Source organism: Piliocolobus tephrosceles, chromosome 1, assembly GCF_002776525.5.
Source record: "Piliocolobus tephrosceles isolate RC106 chromosome 1, ASM277652v3, whole genome shotgun sequence".
NCBI classification, from domain to species: domain Eukaryota; kingdom Metazoa; phylum Chordata; class Mammalia; order Primates; family Cercopithecidae; genus Piliocolobus; species Piliocolobus tephrosceles.
The window spans coordinates 18,388,581-18,394,955 of record NC_045434.1 but is presented as its reverse complement, the minus strand read 5'-3'; the positions used below and the strand labels follow the sequence as shown (position 1 = coordinate 18,394,955).

General features: G+C 37.0%; 1 non-coding gene across 1 annotated transcript; it reads right to left on the bottom strand.

Moving 5' to 3' along the window:
- Nucleotides 1-1,506: 1,506 nt before the first annotated feature.
- LOC111526236 lies at nucleotides 1,507-1,565 on the bottom strand. Its single transcript, XR_002726300.1, has one exon. It is a non-coding gene; the product is annotated as a U7 small nuclear RNA (small nuclear RNA).
- Nucleotides 1,566-6,375: the final 4,810 nt, after the last annotated feature.

Here is a 6,375-nt window from a genome sequence, read left to right as displayed (position 1 = left end):
CTTATTTTACAGAATATTCCCCAATTTGTTTTCTTGATATTTATTCACAAATCAGGTTATATACATCCTTGGCCAGGATACAAAAACCATGATGCTGTCACTGCAGAGTGTCTCTGCAGACTCAGGATATCCATCTGACCCTCACGAGTGATGCTAGTTTTGGTCAACTGGCCAAGGTGCTGCCTGTTTCTCCACCAGCTACTAATTCCCCCAACCCCCTCACCACCACCACCCACACCCAGCAATGAATAATATGTCTATTATGCAACTAACAAATGTCTGTTGAAAGATATTTGAAGACCTTATAAATCTCTTCCTTTTCATTACACTCCTCACCTAACCACTTCAGCATCCATTGAGGTGTCTTCTCCAAACAAACCTTTACTGCAATGGTTGTGAGATGGCGATCCACTCTTCCCTGAATGTCTATCAGTTGGCATTCTACTCAAAGAGTTCTCCCTTTTTTCCATTTATTTATTATCACTGTGTATACCTAGATTTCTACTTTATTCAGTGTTTATTTTGATGCATATATTGTCTTACATTTAGTCAGTGGGGCCCCTTCAAGCTGCCTCCTATGTCCTTTTAACATTGTGCTCTCTCTCTGCTTCTCTCTTTCTCTCTCTCTCACTCTTTCTGCGCTTCCTTACTTTCTAGTACAACAAGATGTTCCAGGCTCATTTAATACCCTCTAGACTCCAGTCCTGGAATCAATAATTTCTCCAGTGAAATCTTACAGTGGAGAATGGTATTTAGAAACCAAGATCTGGGTGCAAGGGGTGCTCATTGCTACTGGGATATTATTAATCAGTGCCCTTGAAGTGGACAGATCTAGGAAATATATATGTGCATTTATTTAAATATGCATACATATGAGCATAGATATGTGTGTGTATATGAAATAATGAGTTCATACTGCTATATCTGATTCCAAATCTACTCCACAGGAATCTTTCTTGCCTTCTTCCATCCCATACTATATCTCCCTTCTTCCATAGTGAAAATCCTAGCTCCCCAAAACAATGTATTTTCTGATTTTCTCAATTGCATACTATGCATAAAATAATTTAATTGCTATACCCATAACACTATGAAAAAAATAAAGGGTTTTAAAATTCTTTCCAGTTCTAGTCTGACAGCACATAGCTGGCAAACAAAGTTATGAATATTGATTTTTTTAACCTGTATATTATTCATTTATAATGTAATGGGATTCAGATATTTCTGTTTGAATTCAGTTTTTATTCCTCTCCCCTCAGCTTTCTTGATTTTATTTTGTGTTTTTTTTTTAATATAGAGAACACTATCATGTTTCCAAAATTTAAGCCTGGAAAAACAGTACACTCAAAGAAGCATCAATTCTTCTCCTATCCCTTCTACTTTTCCCTCCCACCCCTTCTAGGTAACCAATTCAATTGCTTTCTGGTTTACCACTATTGTGTACGTGAGTGTGTATGTGTGTTTTGCCAAAATACGCAGATACATGTATCTTTTCTTTTCCGCATGGAGTATTTTCCAGTGAAAACCAGCAAACCTAGACAAGTTCTAAAAGAGCTATAACACTTACATGTATGTTTTCTCATCCCTTTTTTGTCACAGAAAATGTAGCAGATGATATATACCCTACTGCAACTTCCTTTTTTCATTTAACAAAATATCCTGGATATTACCCTATATCTGTTCACAGATGTCGTCCTTATTTTATTTTATTTTATTTTAATTTATTTTTTTGTAGTCTTGCCAATAGAATGTTTTGTCAAGATTTTGATTTTTTTACCTGTTTGATGGGAGGATAAATAGTATGTTTTGTAGTTTTAATTTACAACTTTATTACGAGAAAAGTTTAATGTCTTTTCATATGTTTATGGACTCTTTGTAGATCTTTACTATGAATTGTCTGTTCATGCTTTTCCCCATTTTTTATAGGAGATTTGGGGTTTTTCCTTAATGTTTAAGTACTTTGTATGTCAGAGATATTACACTTTTATCCATAATGTTGTGGAAATAATTTCTCCCAACTTGTCATTTGTGGTTTTTTCAAATTGTGACAAAATACACGTAACATAAAATTTACTATCGTAATCGTTTTAAGTGTATAATTCTCTGCCATTAAGTACATTTACCATCCATCTCCAGAATGTTATCATCCCCATCTGAAACTCTGAACTCATAAACAATAATGGGACCTCCCCATTCCTCTCTTCCTCAAGCCCCTGGTGACTGTCATTTTACTTTTTGCCTCTACAATTTTGGTTACTGTAGGAAACTCATGTAAGTGAAATCATTTGGTATTTGTCCTTTTGTGTCTCGCTCATTTCATCTAGCATATCGTCCTCAAGGTTCATCCATGTTCTGGTATGTGTTAGATTTTTCTGCTTTTTTAGGGCTGAATAATATTCCACTGTACGGATATACCACATTTTGTTTGTCCATTTATCTGTTGATGGACATATGTGTTGTGCCACCCTGTGGCCACTGTAAATAACACTGATATGAATGTGGATGTACAAACATCCATTTGAATCCTTGCTTTCAATTCCTTTATGTATACAATCAGAAATGGAATTGCTGGATCACATAGTAATTCTACATTCAATTTTTTGAGGAACCACTACACCATTTTTGACAGCAGTGCATAAGGGTTCCAGTTTCTTTACATCCTCACCAACACTTGTTATTTATTTATTTATAAAATGGTTTATAGGTTGGGCGCAATGGCTCATGCCTGTAATCCCAGCACTTTAGGAGGCTGAGGCAGGTGGATCATGAGGTTAGGAGTTCAAGCCCAGCCTGGCCAATATGGTGAAACCCTGTCTCTACTAAAAATACAAAAATTAGCTGGGTGTGATGGCACATGCCTGTAGGCCCAGCTGCTCAGGAGGCTGAGGCAGGAGAATGGCTTGACCCCAGGAGGTGGAGGTTGCAGTGAGTCGAGATTTTGTCACTGCACTTTAGCCTCGGCGACAGAGCAAGACTGCATTTCAAAAAAAAAAAAAAGTTTTATATAATAGCTATCCTAATGGATATGAAGTGGTATCTCACTGTGGGTTTTTGTTATTTTTTTTTTCATAATCAACACTGGAGGTACGTTACAGTTTGTCCTCATGAATTCTAGTTGTTCTCATGAGACACATTTTGTCTTTGTAGTTTCAACTTTGCCTTTGAAGTGTGCCATGTCACATCTAGCTATTCTTCTGATTCCCAGGTCTACAAACTACAGCGACTTCAGACGTGCCCCATGTACAACGGAAAGGCTTCCATAACCTGTTTTCTTCTACCTCTAACATTGTCTAAAGTCTAATCCCTATCATATATCCCTTATTCCATCAAACTAATAATGATATTACTTTGCAGATCAAATCCTAATGATACATAATTGATAAGTGTTTAGGAAGTGAGGTTTTGGGCTATAAATTGTTCCTCTTCATCTCATGTAATGCTTTTTGGCTTACTCTACTTTGTTTGATACCAGAATTACAGCACCTGCTTTTTTAGAGTTGGGGTTTCCTTTATGCCTACATTTGAAAATCTTTTCTTTTAAAGGGCGAACTGAGCCCACTTGTAAATTGGTATGACTGATGTGGGTTGTTCTCAGCTCTATCATATTGTTTCCTATTATAACTACTGCATCACTCTGCTACACTTACTGTGTTTCTTTCATTATTTGGTATGTATTCTTTGCTATTTTTAGAACTTTTGGGGTTTCAGAATAGGGTTTCCAATATTTGGGAATATGTATATTTTTAGTGATTTTTACTTATATTTTTAATATATTACCCTTAATTCCTATTTTTTGTTTCTAACCTTTTAACATCTGGTCTGTCAGATTTATAGGGTATTCTTTCACTCCTACCTGCTACTGATATTGCAGACAATGATATTATTCTATTTTCCCTTCGCTCTTCCCCTTCTCCTCCAGTTGTCATTAGTTGCACCTGTTCTAAGTTTAGCAGAAAGTATAATGTGTATACGCTATTCTTTCACCTACTGAATATACAAAATGTTCTCCGCTAGTCACTCTGCCGGCTTCCTCAGCTATCTCTTGGTTGGAGGAAGCTCATTCTCTAAGATTCCTCATGAAAGGCCCATGTGTGTGATGTTCTCTGAATTTTTGCATTCAGGTCACATCTCTTTGCCTATAACCTTGACCCTTGAGGGCTGGGGTATAAAAATCACTGCCTGGTACTTTTGTGTGTGTGGGTGTGTGTGTGTGTGTGTGTGTGTGTGAGACGGAGTCTTGCTCTGCCACCCAGGCTGGAGTGCAATGGCGTGATCTCAGCTCACTGCAACCTCTGCCTCCTGGGTTCAAACGATTCTTTCACCTCAGCCTCTCAAGTAGCTGGGATTACAGGCACCCACCATCACACCTGGCTAATTTTCATTTTTTTTTTTTTTTAGCGATAGGGTTTCACCATGCTGGCCAGGCTGGTCTGACCTCAGGTGATCCACCCACCTCGACCTCCCAAAGTGATGGGATTACAGGCGTGATCAACCATGCCTGGCCTGCCTGGTACTTTTGTTTCTTGTTAATGCTGCTCCACTGTTGCCTGGCTTTGCCTGTTGCTGTTCAGAAGTCTGATGCCAGCATAAATTTTTATCTCTATAAGCAATTTGATCTTTTTTGCCTTTAAAATCTAATCATTTTACTAAAATATATTTTGGAGTTGATAATTCCAGATCATTTCCCAAGGTACATGGAAGTCACTTTTGACATGTACATTTAAATTTTCCCTTATTCCTGGATTATTTTCTGGGGTTATAGTTTTAATATTAATTAGGTTTTATTGTTTAATGTTTGTACTTCAGGGACTCCAGTTACGTGTATTTTGGTCTTTCTTTCCTGGCTTTTATTTTAACCTCTTCTCTCTGAACCTTTTTACTTCTATGTTTATATTATTTTCAATTTCTTGATTGTTTTCTTGCCATTCTTCGGTGTCCTTTTACATATTTTCATTTGAATATATTCTCCCTTGGACACCTTATAATTATTCTTTGTTTCTGGGATAGTTTTTGTCATTATTTTCAATTTCCTTCTTGAATTTGCTCAACCCTTGTTGCATTTCTTCCTAATTTTTGTCTAGTATGTCTTTAGTTTTTGAAATTTCTTATTCTAGCTGTATGTGTGTGTGTATATATGTGTATACAAATACATGACACTTTGTTCAGTTCGATATGTGGTATTACAGTTTTCTTATGCTTCATGGTTTTTATTGTGGGGGTTTTCATCAGCAAAAATGTTATGATTTTTTTTTTAATCATCAGAAATGTGATTATTTTTCTGTTTTCTTTTTGCAGAATCTTTATATGCAGTTGATTTGATGTTTTTCTGTTACTAGTCACTTTGAGGCAGGGTTCCCAGTTCAAGAGTGTTCTGTTTTATCTGTGTACTGAAATGCAGTTTTTAATAGATAATGTTGGTGTTTGGGGAGGGGACTGGCGGGTTTTTTTATTTCTGCAGGATTTGTAATTTTCCCTTCTGACTTCCTTCTTTCCTTTCATTGCCAGGCCTCTGAAGGACATTATCCTTTTTGTATTTATCTGACTTTTTCCCAGAAGCAAGGCTCCTTCAAGGCTCCCACCTCTTGTCCCATTTTCTTTCAAATCTCTTCCCTTGATCAATAAGGCACCTGACCTCTGTTCAGTTTTTAGTTCTTGGTGTTGGACTTTCTATTTATAAAGAGATGACAACCCTGTACTTCACTTAAGTCGTTGGCAATAGTGGAGGGAGCTCAGTTGGAATCTGATTTCTTTCTTCTACTTAAGTAATTTAATGTTCAGTTCATGGTATTCTCTCTAAGTAATGCTGAAGGCTTGTTTGTTTGTTTCGTTGAGGATATGGGTAGGGATATATTCAGGCAGCTGCCATTATCCTCTGACTGAGAAGCTCCTGAAAACATTTAACATATCAAGTTCTAAGTAAAATTTCTCTCTTCCTTAGGAAACACTGGAAACTGCGTGTTACAAGGGCATCACCAAGGTTAACAGATTCTGTTACAAGACAGATCGTTTTCTTGTATCATTCAAGATGCTTGGTGTGCTTTTTAAAGAAAGCAATGAATGAGAACGAAAAGATTTTAAACAATATATTATTGCTTTCCTTCTTCATTTCGCGTTTATTGAAAAGAACAACTCTACCATTGATAGCTCTGTCACCCACAGAAAAATGTTCTTTTGAAAATTACCTTCTCAGTTCCTACCTCAAAACCTCCACATCTGCCTAAATAGATAAATAAAACCGATACCAGCGGGTCAGGAATGTTTTGCTGCAAGATTAGTGAGAAAACTGCAGCAAGCAGCAGCAAAATCGGGTTCAGGCGGGCGGTTTGCACCAAAAACTCAGGTCAGTTGACCAATAAGAGCAAGCCCGTTAAGGGT